We start from the raw sequence: 27,131 nt of genomic DNA, 5'->3' as shown, positions 1-27,131 counted from the left end.
TGATTGCTCCATGCTATATTATCTACTGTTTTGGATGTTTATGGGCTTTATTATACACTTTTATATCATTTTTTGGGACTAACCTATTAACCCAGAGCCCAGTGCAGTTTCTGTTTTTACCTTGTTTTAGGGTTTCGAAGAAAAGGAAAACCAAACGGAGTCCAATTGACCTGAAACTTCACGGAACCATTTTTGGAAGGAAAGAAGCCCAGAAGACTTGGAGTGCACGTCAGGGGATCTACGAGGAGGCCACGAGGCAGGGGCGCGCCCACCCCCCTGGCGCGCCCTCCACCCTCGTGGGCCCCTCGTGGCCCCCCTGACGTACTTCTTCCGCCTATATATCTCCATATACCCTAAAAACATCGAGAGCACAATAGATCGGGAGTTCCGCCGCCAGAAGCCTCCGTAGCCACCGAAAGCCAATCTAGACCCGTTCTGGCACCCTGCCGGAGGGGGCAATCCCTCTCCGGTGGCCATCTTCATCATCCCGGTGCTCTCCATGACGAGGAGGGAGTAGTTCTCCCTCGGGGCTGAGGGTATGTACCAGTAGCTATGTGTTTGATCTCTCTCTCTCTCTCTCTCTCTCTCTCTCTCTCTCGTGTTCTTGATTTGGCACGATCTTGATGTATCGCGAGCTTTGCTATTATAGTTGGATCTTATGTTTCTCCCCCTCTACTCTCTTGTAATGAATTGAGTTTCCCCTTTGAAGTTATCTTATCGGATTGAGTCTTTAAAGATTTGAGAACACTTGATGTATGTCTTGCCGTGCGTATTTGTGGTGACAATGGGATACCACATGATTCACTTGATGTATGTTTTGGTGATCAACTTGCGGGTTCCGCCCATGAACCTATGCATAGGGGTTGGCACATGTTTTCGTCGTGATTCTCCGGTAGAAACTTTGGGGCACTCTTTGAGGTTCTATGTGTTGGTTGAATAGATGAATCTGAGATTGTGTGATGCATATCGTATAATCATACCCACGGATACTTGAGGTGACATTGGAGTATCTAGCTGACATTAGGGTTTTGGTTGATTTGTGTCTTAAGGTGTTATTCTAGTACGAACTCTAGGGCTGTTTGTGACGCTTACAGGAATAGCCCAACGGATTGATTGGAAAGAATAACTTTGAGGTGGTTTCGTACCCTACCATAATCTCTTTGTTCGTTCTCCGCTATTAGTGACTTTGGCGTGACTCTTTGTTTCATGTTGAGGGATAGCTATATGATCCAATTATGTTATTATTGTTGAGAGGACTTGCACTAGTGAAAGTATGAACCCTAGGCCTTGTTTCCTAGCATTGCAATATCGTTTGGGCTCACTTCTATCATTATTTACCTTGCTGTTTTTATATTTTCAGATTACAAAAACCTTTATCTACCATCCATATACTACTTGTATCACCATCTCTTCGCCGAACTAGTGCACCTATACAATTTACCATTGTATTGGGTGTGTTGGGGACACAAGAGACTCTTTGTTATTTGGTTGCAGGGTTGCTTGAGAGAGACCATCTTCATCCTACGCCTCCTACGGATTGATAAACCTTAGGTCATCCACTTGAGGGAAATTTGCTACTGTCCTACAAACCTCTGCACTTGGAGGCCCAACAACGTCTACAAGAAGAAGGTTGTTTAGTAGACATCAATCCTAATGTGTGTGTCTTGCATTCCAAAGGCACTACTAACTAGGTGCACACATTCAGGGGGAGCCCATCTATATTTTGTATTTCTAAGTATCTTTACTTTCATGGCTTTTCCCTGTGCAAATCCCTGGTTGTCATCAATCCACCAAAAAGGGGGTGATTGTTAAGGTATATCTCTTACGATGTAGTTTTGGTGATTGATGATGTAACATCCCAAATTTTCAATTTGGAATGTTATACATTAGATCATCAATGCATATCATATTTCTTTTGCATTCTGGTTGATCCTAGAAATTCTACGCAACTCAATGACCCACGGAGAGAGTTGGGGATTTCGATATTTTCATATTTGAGTTCTCTCAAATTTTGAGAATAGGATCATTTGATTTTATTTATTTTATCATCAATTATTTCTATTACAAAAATATGAGAGAGGGAATAAAATGACTTTCCCAAAATAAAGAAATATTGAGGATTTAATAATAAAATCAAATAAGATTTTATTTCAGAGTTTTTCGGTGTTTTATTTGAATTTAGGAAAAAAGTGTGTTCTTCAAAATTGCATTTAGGTCCCAAATAAATGTTCACCTTGTGAGGCTTGATTTTAGAAGCCCGTGAAAATTTATTTCGGAAATTTTGGAGTCCGTTTAGTATTTCTTTTTATTCTTTTCTTCTGAGCGGAATATTTAAAAAAAAACGCGCCGCGCGCCGACTGGGCCAAGGCCCAGCCGACGGCCCACCCCACCGCCTGCTGTCTCCCTCCAGGAGACCGGAGCCGCGCCGCCGCCCGAGTACGGCTCGGAGCCGCCCCGCCGTGCCCCCTCCCCCAAGGCAGCACACCCCCCCTCCTTAAATACCGGACACCCCCGCCGCCCCTCACCTCACCCCACCCCGCCCCGAGCCGCACCGCCGCCCGACGCCGCAGCTGCCCCGCCGCCCGTGCCGCCGCCGCTGAGCCGCGCGCCGCCGGCCGCCGCCTCCCGTCGCCGCGCCGCACCCCGCCACACCCTCGCCGACCCGCCGGAGCCCCGCCCCGCCCGCCGGAGTGCCTTGCCGGAGGTATAGCCGCCGCCGTTCGCCGTTCGTTTTTTTTTAAAAACCGCCTCGGTTTATTTTTTTTCCCTGGTTTATTTAATTAGTGAACGTTCACCGATCCATTCGTTTTAACAAACATGTTCACCGGTTAGTTTCTGTTAACGAACGTCCGTTCGATTAACTGTTCGTCAGTTTTCTTTTCTCGGATTAAATCCGCGATTTTTCGGATCGTGATTCCTAATCCGATTTTCGTTTTAGTTTAACTTTTCGCTCGTTTATCGGAATCAGGCGATTCAAGCGCCTAGGGATTCGTCTCGAAACCCTCTATCCGTTTAACCAACTTAAACAAGGTTTTGCTACTGTAAAATTTGCCCTAGATCCAGATTGCTAGAACGAAGTTGTTTTCTTTCGCCGTTTGACTTTCGTTGCTTCGTTCGATTTGATTCTTTTTGCCAACCGGAGTTCTTAAATTGAACCTTCTGGTTAGATCTCTTATTTGAGTTTTACCTGTGCATTAGATGAGTACTTATTGTATCCTTGTTTGTTTGTTTGCGATAGAGTATCCGGAGTGCGCCGCCTGTTACTTCGAATCGCTAGGCTTCCCGGATCATCAACAAGGCAAGTAACACTTTGATCATACCTTCTCTACTACCCAGTTTTATTGCATTAGATCAATCCTCACACATTGCATGATTAGGATCTAATTAAATTGTGGGATGGGAAGTAGATGAGGTAGTACCTATTACCAGTTTATTTTCAAACCTTTGGGAGTTACTTCTATCGTTCGATTTGATTCTTTTTGCCAACCGGAGTTCTTAAATTGAACCTTCTGGTTAGATCTCTTATTTGAGTTTTACCTGTGCATTAGATGAGTACTTATTGTATCCTTGTTTGTTTGTTTGCGATAGAGTATCCGGAGTGCGCCGCCTGTTACTTCGAATCGCTAGGCTTCCCGGATCATCAACAAGGCAAGTAACACTTTGATCATACCTTCTCTACTACCCAGTTTTTATTGCATTAGATCAATCCTCACACATTGCATGATTAGGATCTAATTAAATTGTGGGATGGGAAGTAGATGAGGTAGTACCTATTACCAGTTTATTTTCAAACCTTTGGGAGTTACTTCTACATTTGCTTATTATGCCATGCTATGCTAGTAGACGTGGATTGGGTGAGTGAAATCCATGACAGATGTGAGATTGTTAATTAATGGTTTATCTAAGGTGGCAACTTAAACACACATCTAGGTGGATTGAGGCACCTGGGTATTCCAGGACTTGCCTATTTTCTTTTGGACCGCCACCCAGGCTCAAAGGGATCATAAGACTATTCATACTAGAAACTTTCGTGTGCAGCCACAAGCTATTATGGGCTCTAGCATAGTTGACTAAGTCATGCAAACTCTTACAGTGATAGACTAGCAGATGTAGGGGATGTAGGTGGTATGGTCTACCCGATCGTAAGGTGCTAGCGCTTCTGAAAGACTATGTCTCGGTCATCCGTCTTCTCAAACACCATGTAGTGCGAGAAACCAAACGGAGGCGATCGAGTCTTGTGGGGAAAAGTGCGCAAACCTCTCAAGATGTCCATAACAGGGGACACGGCTAATCATGATTAGCCGTGTCCCCTGTTATGGACATCTTGAGTATCTAGTACCTGGATTTTCATGTGAATCTCAACATGTTACTCTAAATTAATTTTGTTGGGTTATGTTTAATGATGATGCTTAATTGGGATTGAGAATGCTGTCAACCATTCTCAATGTTTAACAACTACCATGATAGTTAAATAAATTTATTCCTTTGAAGTAGGGAAAAATTGGCTTTACGCAAAAACTGTAACCATAGAGCTTTCCACCAGCCAAATATGCATATAGTATAGCTGTTTCATTCCATTACTCTCTATGTGTTACATTGCCAGCATATTCCATGTGCTGACCCATTTTCGGGCTGCAACTTTAATGTTGCAGACTTTTCAGACGATGATTAAGGAGTGTTTAGGTCGTGGTTCTATACTCAGTGATGTCGTTGGAGTTGATGGAATCACTTATCTTCCAAGCCTTCCGCTGTTATCGTTATTAGATGGCCCTAAGCCATATTTATTGTAATAAGTTCTCTTTTGAGACACTCGATGTAATAAGTTTGTGATTGCTACTCTGCTATAAATCCTCCGAGTACTGTGTGGTGTCAGCATTACTGATCCAGGGATGACATCGGAGCACAGAGATCAGACTGTTTGAGGTCTGGTCGCTACAGAGATGGTATCAGAGCACACGCTGACTGTAGGACACGACCACTAAGCTAAAAGACCTAGATCACTATTCACTCTCTTCTCTTATGACTTCTCATCCTTTCTACTCTTTAGGATGGCGGATGCAAGGAACAAGTTCACACAACCGGATGAAGATACACCCTTTGGACGACACTTGAAGGAAGTCACTAGATACCTAAGCATAGGAGTACCAAGCTTCACGGGGACCTACAACGCCACTTTACCTGAAGAAGAGCGCTGGATGATTCAAGTTCAAGTTCTAGGCAGGACGTTCATGCCAGTCACTGAGCCCATAGAGTTTTCATTTGATGCACCAACTTGGAGTCTAGGAAAGAGCATGGCGGCTCACATCGCCATGGGACGCATTGGAGAAGTCTACCGCAAGGATCTCAAGGATACTATCTACCAGATTTGTGGGTGCCGAGATGAACACTGGGAGATGATCAGCACCAGGAAGGATAGATCAATCGCAGCTTTTATCCAGGAATTAAACCAGCACATTCGACGACAGGAGAACCAGATGTGTGCCGACATGGTAGATCTGAAGAAGGCTAAGACTAGAATCAAGGAACTACAGGAAGAACTCCAGACTACACATGAATATTATGAAGAAGAAATTGAAGTATTAGTGGAGAAGAATGACGACCTGATCAAGAAGATTGGAATATTTATGGGAGGCCCTACGCTAGTAGATGAAGACGAAGAACCCCAGGAAATTAGCCCAGAAGACTACATCATCATCGACGGCACCGACTCGGAAGCAGATAGTAGCGATGATGACTATGTTGATGAAGCTGGAGCAGATATCATGGAATCTGCAACCGAAGAATATTTCTAGTAGACCACCTCATCAGTAGTAGTAGTCCACCATGTAAATACAGTAGTCCGAGCACTTTTGCGATAGTTAGATCGATTGTATACCTTTGTTTGATTGATTGAAGTGAATTGTTTGTTTTGCCTCATGTGCATATGGGTAGTGTTTTCTCTTTAGACCCCTCTATTCTTATATCTCATCTTTTCTAAACCCACAGATGCCTCCGAGACGTCACCCCGGATTTGCTTTCCCACCGGAGCTCACCCAGTTGATCCAGCAGCAGAACACATTGATGCAGTTGCTAGTCCAGAATTAGAATCAGGGGAACAACAACAACAACCCACCACCACCACCACCTGTTGACCACTTAGCCCATTTTCTTAGGCTAAATCCGCTGGTGTTTTCTAGTAGCACCGAGCCGATGGTAGCAGATTATTGGCTCCGCAAGATAGCTAGGGAGTTGAACACAGCAGGATGCACAGATGCGGAGAAGGTGAAGTTTGCCGCACATCTGCTAGAAGGACCCGCGGCATCATGGTGGGAGAATTTCACAGCCACTTTTCCTGTAGACACTGTCACATGGGACCATTTTCAGCAGGCTTTTCATACTGCACATGTTTCAGCAGGAGCTATGGCCATGAAGAAGCGTGAGTTTCGTAACTTGCGCCAAGGAGGACGGACAGTTGGCCAGTATGTGGAGGAATTTAGTAAGTTAGCACGTTATGCCCTAGATGACGTCGCTACAGATGCAGCTAAGCAAGAGAAGTTTCTGGAAGGACTGAATGATGAATTGAGCATGCAGTTGATGGTAGCCACCTTCAACAACTACCAGGAGTTGGTAGATTGTGCTCTTATGATTGAAGGGAAGCAGTAGCAAATTGAAAATCGCAAGAGGAAATATGGACAAGGAAAGTAGAATTCAGGAGCTCAGCAGAAGCCACGTTTTACCCTTAGACCGGGAGGACATTTTCAGCATACCCATGGAGGAGGTAGCTTGCACAATCACAATGGCACCAAAAATGGTAATGGCAATGGAGGAAGCAACGGCCAGAACCGCACCAATGCCTCAACCCCAGCCAAGAAGGACCTAAGTCAAATCACTTATTTTAAGTGTTCGAAGACAGGACATTATGCCAATGAATGTCCTGAAGGCCAAAATGGCAATGGAAGTTCTGGGAAGAAGCCGAACCCTTTCAACAGGGGACAGGTGAACCACGTTAGCGTGGAGGAGGTTGAAGCTCAGCCCGATGCAGTAATAGGTAAGTTTTTGGTTAAGTCATTTACTGCACTAGTTCCTTTTGATACTGGTGCAACGCATTCATACATCTCAAGGGGATTTGTGGATAAGTATAACCTACCAACCCAAGCCCTTAGGTCACCCATGTTAGTAACCTCGCCCGGAGCAGAGTATGTGGCTAGTCTATGGTGTGAACGGTTACCATTAAGGATTGGTAACTATGTTTTTCCCTCAGACCTAATAGTATTGGAATCTCAAGGATTGGATGTGATATTAGGCATGGATTGGTTATCGAAGTATGAAGGGAATATTGAATGTGCTAGTAAGTCAATTTTGCTTACTACCCCAGAAGGGAGAAGGATCAAGTATGTATCCCGGCATGTGCCAAAGAGGGCCCAAGTAAATTGCCTAACAGGAGTTGTGCAGGAGGAAGTACCAGTGGTAAGGGATTTCCCTGATGTATTTCCAGAAGAGTTGCCAGGCATGCCACCGGATAGAGATATTGAGTTCTTGATTGAGCTATTGCCAGGCACAGGGCCAATATCAACGAGACCATATAGGATGCCAGCAAAGGATTTGGTGGGAATTAAGAAGCAGATTAAGGAGTTACTAGATAAGGGATATATTCGCCCAAGTTCTTCGCCTTGGGGATCGCTAGTACTTCTAGTGGAGAAGAAGGATGGATCGTTAAGGATGGTTGTTGATTATCGAGGATTGAATGAAGTAACAATCAAGAACAAGTACCCATTACCAATGATCAACAATCTGTTTGATCGATTGCAAGGAGCTAAGGTATTTTCCAAGATCGATCTGCGATCAGGATACCACCAGTTGAAGATTCGAGAACAGGATATTCCGAAGACAGCTTTTACTACCAGATATGGGTTGTATGAGTATACCGTTATGTCATTTGGTCTGACTAACGCACCTGCCTATTTTATGAACATGATGAACAAAGTGTTTATGGAGTTTTTGGATAAGTTCGTCATAGTGTTCATTGATGATATCCTGGTTTATTCGAAGAATGAAGGGGAACATAAGGAGCATTTGCGTTTGGTACTTGGAAAACTCAGAGAACATCAATTATATGCCAAGTTCAGCAAATGTGAGTTTTGGTTAAAGGAAGTAGGATTCCTCGGACATGTTATATCTGGTGAAGGTATAGCAGTAGATCCCACTAAAGTTGAAACCGTGACCACGTGGGAAGCCCCAACAACAATTGGAGAGATCCGGAGTTTTCTTGGACTCACAGGATACTACCGGAGATTTATTGAGAATTTCTCAAAGATTGCGAAGCCTATGACAGAGTTATTAAAGAAGGATACCAAGTTCATATGGATAGAGGAGTGTGAGGCTAGTTTCCAGGAGTTGAAGAAACGTTTGGTTACCTCACCTGTGTTGATTTTGCCAGACCAGACCAAAGATTATGAGGTGTATTGCGACGCTTCACGTCGAGGACTTGGAGAAGTGCTTATGCAGGAAGGGAGAGTTGTTTCATATGCCTCAAGACAACTGAAGCCTCATGAGTTGAATTATGCTACGCATGATTTGGAGTTAGCATCCATAGTGCATGCTTTGAAAACATGGAGACATTTTCTCATTGGTAATCATTGTGAGGTGTACACGGATCATAAGAGTTTGAAGTACATTTTCACCCAGAAGGAGTTGAATCTCAGACAAAGGAGATGGTTGGAGCTTATCAAGGATTATGATATGAAATTGCATTATCACCACGGAAAGGCTAATGTAGTAACTGACGCATTAAGCCGTAAGAGCCATGTCAATACATTAATGATGGGAGAAATACCCAAGGAGTTAGCGGAAAATCTTCGTGAACTATGTGTGGAAATAGTTCCGAGAGGCTATGTAGCAGCATTGGAGATGTAGTCAACTTTGATGGATAGAATCAAAGAAGCTCAGAAAACTGACAAAGAGATTGCCGCTATAAAGGAGAAACTGAGCAATGGAAAAGCTAAAGGATTTCGTGAGGATGAACACGACACCCTATGGTTTGAAGACCGCGTTTACGTGCCCAATGACCCAGAGATCAGGAAGTTGATTTTGCAAGAGGCACACGATTCACCATATTCAATTCATCCAGGAAATACCAAGATGTATCTGGATTTGAAGGATATTTTCTGGTGGACCGGAATGAAGAAGGATATAGCGGAGTATGTAGCCGTTTGTGATGTATGTCAGAGAGTAAAGGCAGAGCATCAGAAGCCAGCAGGATGGTTACAACCATTGTCGATACCCGAATGGAAGTGGGATAAACTAGGCATGGATTTTATCACGGGATTGCCCAGGACTCGTTCAGGCTATGACTCAATTTGGGTTGTAGTTGATCGATTGACTAAAGTAGCTCATTTCATCCCCGTAAAGACCACTTACACCAGTGCTAAGTTGGCAAAGATATACATGACCAGGATCGTATGTCTGCATGGAGTTCCAAGGAGTATCGTATCAGATAGAGGAACCCAGTTTACCTCAAAGTTCTGGAAGCAGTTGCACGAAACTTTGGGTACCAGGCTAGAGTTCAGTACAGCTTTTCATCCACAGACCGATGGACAGACCGAGAGGGTAAATCAGATTTTGGAGGATATGCTGAGAGCTTGTGCGCTAGATTACGGATCTAGTTGGGACGACAATTTGCCATATGCAGAGTTCTCTTACAACAACAGTTACCAAACCAGTTTAAAGATGGCCCCTTTCGAAGCTTTGTACGGAAGGAGGTGCAGGACACCGTTGTCATGGGACGAAGTTGGAGACCGCCAGTTGTTTGGACCTGACTTGATTAAGGAGTCTGAACAGAAGGTGAAATTGATTCGCGATAGGCTCAAGGTAGCCCAGTCCAGACAGAAGAGCTATGCGGATTCTAAACGCAAGGAGACAGTTTACGAAGTCGGAGACAGAGCTTATCTTCGAGTATCTCCACTTTGGGGAACAAAGCGTTTTGGAGTTAAAGGGAAGTTAGCACCACGATTTGTAGGACCATATCGAGTTTTGGAGCGTATGGGAGAAGTGGCCTACAAATTGGAATTGCCCGAAGGATTATCAGGCGTTCATGATGTGTTCCACGTTTCTCAGTTAAAGAAATGTCACGCGGAGATGGCTGACATACCGTTGAGAGACACAGTGCCTTTGGAAACTATTCAGTTGGATAACGATTGACCTACGAGGAGAAACCAATTAAGATTCTCGAGTTTGCCAACCGAGTTACTCGCAGCCAGGTTATCAAGTTTTGCAAAGTTCAGTGGAGCCACCACTCAGAGGATGAAGCCACCTGGGAGCGAGAGGAAGATTTGTTCAAGGACCACCCTCACCTATTTTCTAGCCAGCCCGAATCTCGAGGGCAAGATTCATCTTAAGGGGGTAGGTTTGTAACATCCCAAATTTTCAATTTGGAATGTTATATATTAGATCATCAATGCATATTATATTTCTTTTGCATTCTGGTTGATCCTAGAAATTCTACGAAACTCAATGACCCACGGAGAGAGTTGGGGATTTCGATATTTTCATATTTGAGTTCTCTCAAATTTTGAGAATAGGATTATTTGATTTTATTTATTTTATCATCAATTATTTCTATTACAAAAATATGAGAGAGGGAATAAAATGACTTTCCCAAAATAAATAAATATTGAGGATTTAATAATAAAATCAAATAAGATTTTATTTTAGAGTTTTTCGGTGTTTTATTTGAATTTAGGAAAAAAGTGTGTTTTTCAAAATTGCATTTAGGTCCCAAATAAATGTTCACCTTGTGAGGCTTGATTTTAGAAGCCCGTGAAAATTTATTTCGGAAATTTTGGAGTCCGTTTAGTATTTCTTTTTATTCTTTTCTTCTGAGCGGAATATTTAAAAAAAACACGCCGCGCGCCGACTGGGCCAAGGCCCAGCCGACGGCCCATCCCGCCGCCTGCCGTCTCCCTCTAGGAGACCGGAGCCGCGCCGCCGCCCGAGTCTGGCTCGGAGCCGCCCTGCCATGCCCCCTCCCCCAAGGCAGCACACCCCCCTGCTGGGGAACGTAGTAATTTGAAAAATTTCCTACGCACACGCAAGATCATGGTGATGCATAGCAACGAGGGGGGAGTGTGATCTACGTACCCTTGTAGACCGACAGCGGAAGCGTTAGCACAACGCGGTTGATGTAGTCGTACGTCTTCACGGCCCGACCGATCAAGCACCGGAACTACGGCACCTCCGAGTTTTAGCACACGTTCAGCTCGATGACGATCCCCGGACTCCAATCCAGCAAAGCGTCGGGGAAGAGTTCCGTCAGCACGATGGCGTGGTGACGATCTTGATGTTCTATCGTCGCAGGGCTTCGCCTAAGCACCGCTACAATATTATCGAGGATTATGGTGGAAGGGGGCACCGCACACGGCTAAGAAAACGATCACGTGGATCAACTTGTGTGTCTAGGGGTGCCCCCTGCCCCCGTATATAAAGGAGCAAGGGGAGGAGGCCGGCCGGCCCCTATAGGCGCGCCAGGAGGAGTCCTCCTCCTAGTAGGAGTAGGACTCCTACTAGGAGGGGGAAAGAAGTGGGGAGGGAGAAGGAAAGGGGGGCGCCGCCCCCCCCCTCTCCTAGTCCAATTCGGACCAAGGGGGGAGGAGGCGCGCGGCCCACCCTGGCACCCTTCTCTTTCTCCACTAAGGCCCATATGGCCCTTTACTACTCCCGGTAGGGTTTCGGTAACCCTCCGGCTCTCCGGTTTTCTCCGAAATCACCCGGAACACTTCCGGTGTCCGAATATAGCCGTCCAATATATCAATCTTTATGTCTCGACCATTTCGAGACTCCTCGTTATGTCCATGATCACATCCAGGACTCCGAACTAACTTCGGTACATCAAAACTCATAAACTCATAATATAACTTTCATCGAAACCTTAAGCGTGCGGACCCTACGGGTTCGAGAACAATGTAGACATGACCGAGACATGTCTCCAGTCAATAACCAATAGCGGAACCTGGATGCTCATATTGGCTCCCACATATTCTACGAAGATCTTTATCAGTCAGACCGCATAACAACATACGTTGTTCCCTTTGTCATCGGTATGTTACTTGCCCGAGATTCGATCGTCGGTATCTCAATACCTAGTTCAATCTCATTACCGGCAAGTCTCTTTAGTCGTTTCGTAATACATCATCTCGCAACCAACTCATTAGTTGCAATGCTTGCAAGGCTTATGTGATATGCATTACCGAGAGGGCCCAGAGATACCTCTCCGACAATCGGAGTGACAAATCCTAATCTCGAAATACGCCAACCCAACATTTACCTTTGGAGACACCTGTAGAGCTCCTTTATAATCACCCAGTTACGTTGTGATGTTTGGTAGCACATAAAGTGTTCCTTCGGCAAACGGGAGTTGCATAATCTCATAGTCATAGGAACATGTATAAGTCATGAAGAAAGCAATAGCAACATACTAAACGATCGGTTGCTAAGCTAATGGAATGGGTCATGTCAATCACATCATTCTTGTAATAATGTGATCCCGTTGATCAGATGACAACACATGTCTATGGTTACGAAACATAACCATCTTTGATTAACGAGCTAGTCAAGTAGAGGCATACTAGTGACGTTTAGTTTGTCTATATATTCACACAAGTATTATGTTTCCGGATAATACAATTCTAGCATGAATAATAAACATTTATCATGATATAAGGAAATAAAATAATAACATTATTATTGCCTCTAGGGCATATTTCCTTCAGTCTCCCACTTGCACTAGAGTCAATAATCTAGATTACACTGTAATGATTCTAACACCCATGGAGCTTTGGTGCTGATCATGTTTTGCTCGTGGAAGAGGCTTAGTCAACGGGTCTGCTACATTCAGATCCGTATGTATCTTGCAAATCTCTATGTCTCCCACCTGGACTAGATCCCGGATGGAATTGAAGCGTCTCTTGATGTGCTTGGTTCTCTTGTGAAATCTGGATTCCTTTGCCAAGGCAATTGCACCAGTATTGTCACAAAAGATTTTCATTAGACCCGATGCACTAGGTATGACACCTAGATCGGATATGAACTCCTTCATCCAGACTCCTTCGTTTGCTGCTTCCGAAGCATCTATGTACTCTGCTTCACATGTAGATCCTGCCACAACGCTTTGTTTAGAACTGCACCAACTGACAGCTCCACCGTTTAATGTAAACACGTATCCGGTTCGCGATTTAGAATCATCCGGATCAGTGTCAAAGCTTGCATCAACGTAACCATTTACGATGAGCTCTTTGTCACCTCCATATATGAGAAACATATCCTTAGTCCTTTTCAGGTATTTCAGGATGTTCTTGATCGCTGTCCAGTGATCCACTCCTGGATTACTTTGGTACCTCCCTGCTAGACTTATAGCAAGACACACATCAGGTCTGGTACACAGCATTGCATACATGATAGAGCCTATGGCTGAAGCATAGGGAACATCTTTCATTTTCTCTCTATCTTCTGCATTGGTCAGGGATTGAGTCTTACTCAATTTCACACCTTGTAACACAGGCAAGAATCCTTTCTTTTCTTGATCCATTTTGAACTTCTTCAAAACTTTGTCAAGGTATGTGCTTTGTGAAAGTCCAATTAAGTGTCTTGATCTATCTCTATAGATCTTAATGCCTAATATGTAAGCAGCTTCACCGAGGTCTTTCATTGAAAAACTCTTATTCAAGTATCTCTTTATGCTATCCAGAAATTCTATATCATTTTCGATTAGCAATATGTCATCTACATATAATATCAGAAATTCTACAGAGCTCCCACTCATTTTCTTGTAAATACAGGCTTCTCCAAAAGTCTGTACAAAACCAAATGCTTTGATCACACTATCAAAGCGTTTATTCCAACTCTGAGAGGCTTGCACCAGTCCATAAATGGATCGCTGGAGCTTGCACACTTTGTTAGCTCCCTTTGGATCGACAAAACCTTCCGGTTGCATCATATACAACTCTTCTTGCAGAAATCCATTCAGGAATGCAGTTTTGACATCCATCTGCCAAATTTCATAATCATAAAATGCGGCAATTGCTAACATGATTCGGACAGACTTAAGCATCGCTACGGGTGAGAAGGTCTCATCGTAGTCAATCCCTTGAACTAGTCGAAAACCTTTTGCGACAAGTCGAGCTTTGTAGACAGTAACATTACCGTCAGCGTCAGTCTTCTTCTTAAAGATCCATTTATTCTCAATTGCTTGCCGATCATTGGGCAAGTCAACCAAAGTCCATACTTTGTTCTCATACATGGATCCCATCTCCGATTTCATGGTTTCAAGCCATTTTGCGGAATCTGGGCTCATCATCGCTTCTCCATAGTTTGTAGGTTCATCATGATCTAGTAGCATGACTTCCAGAATAGGATTACCGTACCATTCTGGTGCGAATCTTACTCTGGTTGATCTACGAGGTTCAGTAGTATCTTGTTCTGAAGCTTCATGATCATCATCATTAGCTTCCTCACTTATTGGTGTAGGTGTCAGAGAAACTGGTTTCTGTGATGTACTACTTTCCAATAAGGGAGCAGGTACAGTTACCTCATCAAGTTCTACTTTCCTCCCACTCACTTCTTTCGAGAGAAACTCCTTCTCTAGAAAGTTTCCGAATTTAGCAACAAAGGTTTTTCCTTCGGATCTGTGATAGAAGGTGTATCCAATAGTTTCCTTTGGATATCCTATGAAGACACATTTCTCCGATTTGGGTTCGAGCTTATCAGGTTGAAGCTTTTTCACATAAGCATCGCAACCCCAAACTTTTAGAAACGACAACTTTGGTTTCTTGCCAAACCACAGTTCATAAGGCGTCATCTCAACGAATTTTGATGGTGCCCTATTTAATGTGAATGCAGTCGTCTCTAGAGCATAACCCCAAAACGATAGCGGTAAATTAGTAAGAGACATCATAGATCGCACCATATCTAGTAAAGTACGATTACGACGTTCGGACACACCATTACGCTGTGGTGTTCCGGGTGGCGTGAGTTGCGAAACTATTCCGCATTGTTTCAAATGTACACCAAACTCATAACTCAAATATTCTCCTCCACGATCAGATTGTAGGAATTTTATTTTCTTGTTACAATGATTTTCAACTTCACTCTGAAATTCTTTGAACTTTTCAAATGTTTTAGACTTATGTTTCATTAAGTAGATATACCCATATCTGCTTAAGTCATCTGTGAAGGTGAGAAAATAACGATATCCGCCACGAGCCTCAACATTCATCGGACCACATGCATCTGTATGTATGATTTCCAACAAATCTGTTGCTCTCTCCATAGTACCGGAGAACGGTGTTTTTGTCATCTTACCCATAAGGCACGGTTCACAAGTACCAAGTGATTCATAATCAAGTGGTTCCAAAAGCCCATCAGTATGGAGTTTCTTCATGCGCTTTACACCGATATGACCCAAACAGCAGTGCCACAAATAAGTTGCACTATCATTATCAACTCTGCATCTTTTGGCTTCAACATTATGAATATGTGTGTCACTACTATCGAGATTCAATAAGAATAGACCACTCTTTAAGGGTGCATGACCATAAAAGATATTACTCATATAAATAGAACAACCATTATTCTCTGATTTAAATGAATAACCGTTCCGCATCAAACAAGATCCAGATATAATGTTCATGCCTAACGATGGCACCAAATAACAATTATTTAGGTCTAATACTAATCCCGAAGGTAGATGTAGAGGTAGCGTGCCGACCGCAATCACATCGACTTTGGAACCATTTCCCACGCGCATCGTCACCTCGTCCTTAGCCAATCTTCGCTTAATCCGTAGTCCCTGTTTCGAGTTGCAAATATTAGCAACAGAACCAGTATCAAATACCCAGGTGCTACTGCGAGCATTAGTAAGGTACACATCAATAACATGTATATCACATATACCTTTGTTCACCTTGCCATCCTTCTTATCCGCCAAATACTTGGGGCAGTTCCGCTTCCAGTGACCAGTCTGCTTGCAGTAGAAGCACTCAGTTTCAGGCTTAGGTCCAGGTTTGGGTTTCTTCTCTTGAGTAGCAACTTGCTTGCTGTTCTTTTTGAAGTTCCCCTTCTTCTTTCCTTTGCCCTTTTTCTTGAAGCTAGTGGTCTTGTTGACCATCAACACTTGATGCTCCTTCTTGATTTCTACCTCCGCAGCTTTCAGCATTGCGAAGAGCTCGGGAATAGTCTTATTCATCCCTTGCATATTATAGTTCATCACGAAGCTCTTGTAGCTTGGTGGCAGTGATTGGAGAATTCTGTCAATGACGCAATCATTTGGAAGATTAACTCCCAATTGAATCAAGTGATTATTATACCCAGACATTTTGAGTATATGCTATCTGACAGAACTGTTCTCCTCCATCTTGCAGCTATAGAACTTATTGGAGACTTCATATCTCTCAATCCGGGCATTTGCTTGAAATATTAACTTCAACTCCTGGAACATCTCATATGCTCCATGACGTTCAAAACATCGTTGAAGTCCCGATTCTAAGCCGTAAAGCATGGCACACTGAACTATCGAGTAGTCATCAGCTTTGCTCTGCCAGACGTTCATAACATCTGGTGTTGCTCCGGCAGCAAGCCTGGCACCCAGCGGTGCTTCCAGGACGTAATTCTTCTGTGCAGCAATGAGGATAATCCTCAAGTTACGGACCCAGTCCGTGTAATTGCTACCATAATCTTTCAACTTTGCTTTCTCAAGGAACGCATTAAAATTCAACGGAACAATAGCATGGGCCATCTATCTACAATCAAACATAAATAAGCAAGATACTATCAGGTACTAAGTTCATGATAAATTTAGGTTCAATTAATCATATTATTAAAGAACTCCCACTTAGATAGACATCCCTCTAATCCTCTAAGTGATTACGTGATCCAAATCAACTAAACCATGTCCGATCATCACGTGAGATGGAGTAGTTTCATTGGTGAACATCACTAAGTTGATCATATCTACTATATGATTCACGCTCGACCTTTCGGTGTCCGTGTTCCGAGGCCATATCTATATATGCTTGGCTCGTCAAGTATAACCTGAGTATTCCGCGTGTGCAACTGTTTTGCACCCGTTGTATTTGAACGTAGAGCCTATCACACCCGATCATCACGTGGTGTCTCAGAACGAAGAACTTTCACAATGGTGCATACTCAGGGAGAACACTTCTTGATAATTAGTGAGAGATCATCTTATAATTCTATCGTCAATCAAAGCAAGATAAGATGCATAAAAGATAAACATCACATGCAATCAATATAAGTGATATGATATGGCCATCATCTTCTTGTACTTGTGATCTCCATCTCCGAAGTACCGTCATGATCACCATCGTCACCGGCGCGACACCTTGATCATCATCGTAGCATCGTTATCATCTCGCCAATCTTATGCTTCCACGACGATCGCTACCGTTTAGTGATAAAGTAATGCATTACAGCGCAGTTGCATTGCATACAATAAAGCGACAACCATATGGCTCCTGCCAGTTGCTGATAACTTGGTTACAAAACATGATCATCTCATACAATAAAATTTAGCATCATGTCTTGACCATATCACATCACAACATGCCCTGCAAAAACAAGTTAGACGTCCTCTACTTTGTTGTTGCAAGTTTTATGTGGCTGCTACGGGCTTAAGCAAGAACCAATCTTACCTACGCATCAAAACCACAACGATAGTTTGTCAAGTTGGTGTTGTTTTAACCTTTGCAAGGACCGGGCGTAGCCACACTCGGTTCAACTAAAGTTGGAGAAACTGACACGCGCTAGCCACCTTTGTGCAAAGCACGTTGGGAGAACCGGTCTCGCGTAAGCATAAGCATAATGTCGGTCCGGGCCGCTTCGTCCAACAATACCGCCGAACCAAAGTATGACATGCTGGTAAGCAGTATGACTTATATCGCCCACAACTCACTTGTGTTCTACTCGTGCATATAACATCAACACATAAAACCTAGGCTTGGATGCCACTGCTGGGGAACGTAGTAATTTCAAAAATTTCCGACGCACACGCAAGATCATGGTGATGCATAGCAACGAGGGGAGAGTGTGATCTACGTACCCTTGTAGACCGACAGCGGAAGCGTTAGCACAACGCGGTTGATGTAGTCGTACGTCTTCATGGCCCGACCGATCAAGCACCGAAACTACGGCACCTCCGAGTTTTAGCACACGTTCAGCTCGATGACGATCCCCGGACTCCGATCCAGCAAAGCGTCGGGGAAGAGTTCCGTTAGCACGATGGCGTGGTGACGATCTTGATGTTCTATCGACGCAGCGCTTCGCCTAAGCACCGCTACAATATTATCGAGGATTATGGTGGAAGGGGGCACCGCACACGGCTAAGAAAACGATCACATGGATCAACTTGTGTGTCTAGGGGTGCCCCCTGCCCCCGTATATAAAGGAGCAAGGGGAGGAGGCCGGCCGGCCCCTATAGGCGCGCCAGGAGTCCTCCTCCTCCTAGTAGGAGTAGGACTCCTACTAGGAGGGGGAAAGAAGTGGGGAGGGAGAAGGAAAGGGGGGCGCCGCCCCCCTCTCCTAGTCCAATTCGGACCAAGGGGGGGAGGAGGCGTGCGGCCCACCCTGGCGCCCTTCTCTTTCTCCACTAAGGCCCATATGGCCCATTACTACTCCCGGTAGGGTTCCGGTAACCCTCCGGCTCTCCGGTTTTCTCCGAAATCACCCGGAACACTTCCGGTGTCCGAATATAGCCATCCAATATATCAATCTTTATGTCTCGACCATTTCGAGACTCCTCGTTATGTCCGTGATCACATCCGGGACTCCGAACTAACTTCAGTACATCAAAACTCATAAACTCATAATATAGCTGTCATCGAAACCTTAAGCGTGCGGACCCTACGGGTTCGAGAACAATGTAGACATCACCGAGACATGTCTCCGGTCAATAACCAATAGCGGAACCTGGATGCTCATATTGGCTCCCACATATTCTACGAAGATTATCGGTCAGACCGCATAACAACATACCTTGTTCCCTTTGTCATCAGTATGTTACTTGCCCGAGATTTGATCGTCGGTATCTCAATACCTAGTTCAATCTCGTTACCGGCAAGTCTCTTTACTCGTTTCGTAATACATCATCTCGCAACCAACTCATTAGTTGCGATGCTTGCAAGGCTTATGTGATGTGCATTACCGAGAGGGCCCAGAGATACCTCTCCGACAATCGGAGTGACAAATCCTAATCTCGAAATACGCCAACCCAACATTTACCTTTGGAGACACCTGTAGAGCTCCTTTATAATCACCGAGTTACGTTGTGATGTTTGGTAGCACACAAAGTGTTCCTCCGGCAAACGGGAGTTGCATAATCTCATAGTCATAGGAACATGTATAAGTCATGAAGAAAGCAATAGCAACATACTAAATGATCGGGTGCTAAGCTAATGGAATGGGTCATGTCAATCACATCATTCTTCTAATAATGTGATGCCGTTGATCAGATGACAACACATGTCTATGGTTAGGAGACATAACCATCTTTGATTAACGAGCTAGTCAAGTAGAGGCATACTAGTGACATTTAGTTTGTCTATGTATTCACACAAGTATTATGTTTCCGGATAATACAATTCTAGCATGAATAATAAACATTTATCATGATATAAGGAAATAAAATAATAACATTATTATTGCCTCTAGGGAATATTTCCTTCACCCCCCTCCTTAAATACCGGACCCCCCGCCGCCCCTCACCTCACCCCACCCCGCCCCGAGCCGCACCGCCGCCCGACGCCGCAGCCGCCCGTGCCGCCGTCGCCGAGTCGCGCGCTGCCGCCCGCCGCCTCCCGTCGCCGCGTCGCACCCCGCCGCACCCCCGCCGACCCGCCGGAGCCCCGCCCCGCCCGCCGGAGTGCCTCGCCGGAGGTATAGCCGCCGCCGTTCGCCGTTCGTTTTTTTTTTAAAAAACCGCCTCGGTTTATTTTTTTTCCTTGGTTTATTTAATTAGTGAACGTTCACCGATCCGTTCGTTTTAGCGAACGTGTTCACCGGTTAGTTTTTGTTAACGAACGTCCGTTCGATTAACTGTTCATCAGTTTTCTTTTCTCGGATTAAATCCGCGATTTTTCTGATCGCGATTCCTGATCCTATTTTCGTTTTAGTTTAACTTTTCGCTCGTTTATCGGAATCAGGCGATTCAAGCGCCTAGGGATTCGCCTCGAAACCCTCTATCCATTTAACCAACTTAAACAAGGATTTTCTACTGTAAAATTTTCCCTAGATCCAGATTGCTAGAACGAAGTTGTTTTCTTTCGCCGTATGACTTTCGTTGCTTCGTTCGATTTGATTCTTTTTGCCAACCGGAGTTCTTAAATTGAACCTTCTGGTTAGATCTCTTATTTCAGTTTTACCTGTGCATTAGATGAGTACTTATTGTATGCTTGTTTGTTTGTTTGCGATAGAGTATCCGGAGTGCGCCGCCTGTTACTTCGAATCGCTAGGTTTCCCGGATCATCAGCAAGGCAAGTAACACTTTGATCATACCTTCTCTACTACCCAGTTTTATTGCATTAGATCAATCCTCACACATTGCATGATTAGGATCTAATTAAATTGTGGGATGGGAAGTAGATGAGGTAGTACCTATTACCAGTTTATTTTCAAACCTTTGGGAGTTACTTCTACATTTGCTTATTATGCCATGCTATGCTAGTAGACGTGGATTGGGTGAGTGAAATCCATGACAGATGTGAGATTGTTAATTAATGGTTTATCTAAGGTGGCAACTTAAACACACATCTAGGTGGATTGAGGCACCTGGGTATTCCAGGACTTGCCTATTTTCTTTTGGACCGCCACCCAGGCTCAAAGGGATCATAAGACTATTCATACTAGAAACTTTCGTGTGCAGCCACAAGCTATTATGGGCTCTAGCATAGTTGACTAAGTCATGCAAACTCTTACAGTGATAGACTAGCAGATGTAGGGGATGTAGGTGGTATGGTCTACCCGATCGTAAGGTGCTAGCGCTTCTGAAAGACTATGTCTCGGTCATCCGTCTTCTCAAACACCATGTAGTGCGAGAAACCAAACGGAGGCGATCGAGTCTTGTGGGGAAAAGTGCGCAAACCTCTGCAGAGTGTAACAAACTAATCATGATTAGCTGTGTCCCCAGCTATGGACATCTTGAGTATCTAGTACCTGGATTTTCATGTGAATCTCAACATGTTACTCTAAATTAATTTTGTTGGGTTATGTTTAATGATGATGCTTAATTGGGATTGAGAATGCTGTCAACCATTCTCAATGTTTAACAACTACCATGATAGTTAAATAAATTTATTCCTTTGAAGTAGGGAAAAATTGGCTTTACGCAAAAACTGTAACCATAGAGCTTTCCACCAGCCAAATATGCATATAGTATAGCTGTTTCATTCCATTACTCTCTATGTGTTACATTGCCAGCATATTCCATGTGCTGACCCGTTTTCGGGCTGCAACGTTAATGTTGCAGACTTTTCAGACGACGATTAAGGAGTGTTTAGGTCATGGTTCTATACTCAATGATGCCGTTGGAGTTGATGGACTCACTTATCTTCCAAGCCTTCCGTTGTTATCGTTATTAGATGGCCTTAAGCCATATTTATTGTAATAAGTTCTCTTTTGAGACACTCGATGTAATAAGTGTGTGATTGCTACTCTGCTATAAATCCTCCGAGTACTGTGTGGTGTCAGCATTACTGATCCAGGGATGACATCGGAGCACAGAGATCAGACTGTTTGAGGTCTGGTCGCTACAGATGACAACATATTTGCGGACTAACCATGTGCTTTGAGCATTTCAAAGATTCATCCTTAGGCTCGAGACGATTTCTTTCCCCTTGGAGTGTTTTTCAAAACGGTGTGGCTCTTTCATTTCTTGTTGGTGGACTAGTTTCGTAGGAGTCACCGTACTATGAAGAGGGGGTCCGCTTTGGTAAGGCTAGGGTGGAATCATCACGTACACTTCCGCTTCACACCCTCTGGGCCTTCCCGCGTAGTTGGAGGTTTGTTTCCCTGCTGTTTGGGCAGTCTTTGGCGGTAGTACCGCTTGAGGGTCCTCAGCGGTAGTACCGCTGCGGTACCAGGCCACTACCGCCTCGACTTGAGGGGGGCGCTTCTCGTGTCGGGTTGAGCGGCACCTACAGCGGTAGTAGGTGCGGTAGTACCGCTCGAGAGCGGTAGTACCGCCCTACCACCGTGGCAGTACCGCACTGGGCCGGCCCCTCCTCTATCTTCAAGCCCTCCCAGGCTGGGCGGGTAGTACCGCAAGGGGGAGCGGTACTACCGCTGGGTCCAGTGGTAGTACCGCTGCCCCCTGCGGTAGTACCGCCCTCTGGGGCTGTTTTTGGGGTAACGGTTGGATGGGGTCCTTTTGTATAAAAGGGGGTCACCTTATTCCTCGTTGACCTACCTCTCCCCCATAAGCTCCATTAATGCTCCAAGCTCCATTTTTCCCCGATCTCTCTCCCTAGCCAATCATACTTTGTTGATTTGCTCGGGAGTGGTTGAGAAGGCCCCGATCTGCACTTCCACCAAGAGAAATTTGATTCCACCACCAATCCCTAGCGGATCTTGTTACTCTTGGGTATTTGAGCACCCTAGCCGGTTGAGGTCACCATGGAGCCATAGTCCATTGCGGTGAAGCTTCATGGTATTGTTGGGAGCCTCCGATTGAGTTGTGGAGTTTGCCCCAACCTTGTTTGTAAAGGTCCAGTCGCCGCCTCCAAGGGCACCAATAGTGGAATCACGGCATCGCATTGTGTGAGGGCGTGAGGAGAATACGGTGGCCCTAGTGGCTTCTTGGGGAGCATTGTGCCTCCACACCTCTCTAACGGAGATGTACTTCCCCTCAAAAGGAAGGAACTTCGGTAACACATCCTCATCTTCACCGGGTCCACTCTTGGTTATCTCTTACCTTTACTTGTGCAAGCTTATTAGTGTTACTTCTCTTGCTTGCTTGTATGTTCGTTGTTGTTGCATCATATAGGTTGCTCACCTAGTTGCACATCTAGACAACCTACTTTGATGCAAAGTTTAATTTGGTAAAGAAAAGCTAAAAATTGTTAGTTGCCTATTCACCCCCATCTAGTCAATGATGTCTACTACACAACCTTCTTCTTGTAGACGTTGTTGGGCCTCCAAGTGCAGAGGTTTGTAGGACAGTAGAAAATTTCCCTCAAGTGGATGACCTAAGGTTTATCATTCCGTAGGAGGCGTAGGATGAAGATGGTCTCTCTCAAGCAACCCTGCAACCAAATAACAAAGAGTCTCTTGTGTCCCCAACACACCCAATACAATGGTAAATTGTATAGGTGCACTAGTTCGACGAAGAGATGGTGATACAAGTGGTATATGGATGGTAGATAAAGGTTTTTGTAATCTGAAAATATAAAAACAGCAAGGTAACTAATGATAAAAGTGAGCACAAACGGTATTGCAATGTGTTGAAACAAGGCCTAGGGTTCATACTTTTACTAGTGCAAGTTCTCTCAACAATAATAACATAATTTGATCACATAACTATCCCTCAACATGCAACAAAGAGTCACTCGAAAGTCACTAATAGCGGAGAACGAACGAAGAGATTATGGTAGGGTACGAAACCACCTCAAAGTTATTCTTTCCAATCAATCCGTTGGGCTATTCCTATAGGTGTCACAAACAGCCCTAGAGTTCGTACTAGAATAACACCTTAAGACACAAATCAACCAAAACCCTAATGTCACCTAGATACTCCAATGTCACCTCAAGTATCCGTGGGTATGATTATACGATATGCATCACCCAATCTCAGATTCATCTATTCAAACAACATATAGAACCTCAAAGAGTGCCCCAAAGTTTCTACCAGAGAATCACGACGAATACGTGTGCCAACCCCTATGCATAGGTTCATGGGCGGAACCCGCAAGTTGATCACCAAAACATACATCAAGTGAATCACGTGGTATCCCATTGTCACCACAGATATGCACGGCAAGACATACATCAAGTGTTCTCAAATCTTTCAAGACTCATTCCGATAAGATAACTTCGGGAAACTCAATCCATTACAAGAGAGTAGAGGGGGAGAAACATCATAGGATCCAACTATAATAGCAAAGCTCGCGATACATCAAGATCGTATCACCTCAAGAACACGAGAGAGAGAGAGAGAGAACAAACACATAGCTACTGGTACATACCCTCAGCCCTGAGGGAGAACTACTCCCTCCTCGTCATGGAGAGCACCGGGATGATGAAGATGGCCACTGGAGAGGGATTGCCCCCTCCAGCAGGGTGCCGGAACGGGTCTAGATTGGCTTTCGGTGGTTACGGAGGCTTTTGGCGGCGGAACTCCCGATCTATTGTGCTCCCCGAAGTTTTTAGGGTATATGGAGATATATAGGAGGAAGAAGTACGCCAGGGGAGCCACGAGGGGCCCACGAGGGTGGAAGGCGCGCCCCCCTACCTCGTGGCTCCCTCGTTTCTTTCCTGACGTGCACTCCAAGTCTATCAGGTTGCTTCCATTCCAAAAATAAGTTTCGTGAAGTTTCAGGTCAATTGGACTCCATTTGATTTTCCTTTTCTGCGATACTCTAAAACAAGAAAAAACAGAAACTGGCACTGGCCTCTAGGTTAATAGGTTAGTCCCAAAATCATATAAAATAGCATATAAAACATCCAAGGTTGATAATATAATAGCATGGAACAATCAAAAATTATAGATACGTTGGAGACGTATCAGCATCCCCGAGCTTAATTCCTGCTCGTCCTTGAGTAGGTAAATGATAAAAACATAATTTTTGATGTGGAATGCTACCTAACATACTTATCCATGTAATTATCTTTATCGTGGCAAGAATATTCAGATCCATAAGATTCAAGACAAAAGTTTAATATTGACATAAAAATAATAACTTCAAGCATACTAACTAAGAAATCATGTCTTCTCAAAATAACATGGCCAAAGAAAGCTATCCCTACAAAATAATATAGTCTGGCTATGCTCCATCTTCACCACACAAACACTACAAAAAAATACACTTCCGTGATGATACGTGTTTGTCACAGTAGGTCGCTTTTTTGTCATGCATGTACATCCATGACAAATTTATGACAGAATCAAGATAGTCATACCTGTGCTGTCGTAGAAGTGTTCCATGACATTACCAAAATTATCATCACGGAAGTGTCCACTTCCATGACGATAAATCGCATGTCACCGAAGTGCTTTCGTCAAGGGTGACTGACACGTGGCATCCATCGTAATGGAACGCCATTAAGCTATCGGGTTGGGTTTTGGATCCGATAACCCATTAACAACCCCGACCAATGGGGATTTTCCACGTGTAAAATCATCATTGGCTAGAGGAAACACGTGTCGGCTCATCGTCGGGACAGATGTCATCCACTCACTAGACAGAAGGCGCCTATGATACGTCGACACATGGCACGGCCCAACAAGTTTGAATGGGCCGGCCCAACTAAAGGCCCACAAGATTTTGCAGACCATAATGGGCCGGCCCAGCAAAAGGCCCACGAGATTTTGCAGACCATAATGGGCTGGCCCAGCTAAAGGCCCACAAGATTTCGCGGGCCATAATGGGCCGGCCCAGGTACAGGCCCACAAGATTTTTGTGTGCCATAATAGGCCGGCCTAGGTAAAGGCCCACAAAATTCTTGCGGATCATAATGGGCCGGCCCAGCTAAAGTCCCACAAGATTTCGCTGACATTAATGGGCCGGCCCAGCTGTAGGCCCACAAGATTTTGAGGACCCTAGTAGGCCGGCCCGTTAACTGGATACCATGTTTTGGGCCAAATGCCGGCCCATATTTGATACGGTCTATTAATGGCCTACCACGCTCCGGGCCTAATAGTGGCCCATATGAGATCCAGCCCGTTAAAAGCCTACCATGTTCTAGGCCAAATTACGGCCCAGATCAGGTCCGACCCTTTAAGAGGTTTTGGGCCTAATTATGGCCCATATCAGATTTGGCCCGTCAACTGGACGCTATGCTTTTGGGCCCACTTGCTAAAGGCACACTTAGTAATTCAGCCTGATATTAGTTTTGGCCTGTTAAGGGCCCGTTTAACATTTCGGCCCTATAATTTCAGTCTGTTAAAAGCCCATCATATAGTTGGGCCTAACTACGGCCCAGTTTGCATCCGGCCTGCTCGCAGCCGATATCTGATCGGGCCAAACAAGGACTGAGACAATTTTTTGGCCTGTTAAAAGCCCGTGATTTGATTCGCACAATCATGGGTCGGGGTTCATTTCGGGCTGCTGCCGGCCCGTGAGCTGATCGGCACGTTTCAGGCCCAACCTACATCGTGATTGCATGATGACCTGATTATGTACCGTAATTTTACGGTTCGGCCGGTTTACTACGAAGACAGGATATATATACAGTAAAATAACTGCAGCATCGTGAATAAGAAAAAACCTATACTATACAATAAAGAAATTACGGCATATTACATCCACTGGGCATCAAAGTTCGCCACTATGATAATAAAGCACAAGCAGACAGCAGATTACATACACTAGGCATCAAAGATCGCCACCAGTGCAAATAAACACACCGACAAAATAATATACAAAACCGACATCACTTCATTAGTGTTCAAGAAAGGTTAGCCCTGCTGGGGAGCTGCAGCGCAAGCAGCTGAGCAAGATGATGAGACTGCGCTTGTTCAACACTTATATCTTCCTCACTCTGAAAGATAAACAAGCAGATAGATGACAGGTTTTGCACATAAAAGTATCAGTGCTGACAATTCATCACATTTCTTACTGACGAATAAAGTGACATGGTTTAAATTTGCATTAACACAATATGGTATTGTTCAGGTCAAGACATGGCAGGAAATGACATTGTGAAGGAGTTGGCAGCTTCACGACACCACTGGATTACAGATCAAGAACTCATAAGTATCAATGGTTAGTATGCTGTCAATTTATACCATTTCAGATTGGCAAATAAAGAGACGGTTTAAATAATAGTAGGATGATATGACATTTTTCATAGTTAAGACATTGCAGAATATGACATTGTGCTGTAGTGGGTAGGTTCACCACACCACTGGATTACAGATGAAGAACAGAAGCATACAT

This window comes from Triticum urartu, chromosome 7, assembly GCF_003073215.2.
Source record: "Triticum urartu cultivar G1812 chromosome 7, Tu2.1, whole genome shotgun sequence".
In the NCBI taxonomy this organism is placed as follows: Eukaryota; Viridiplantae; Streptophyta; class Magnoliopsida; order Poales; family Poaceae; genus Triticum; species Triticum urartu.
This window is presented reverse-complemented; position numbering follows the sequence as displayed.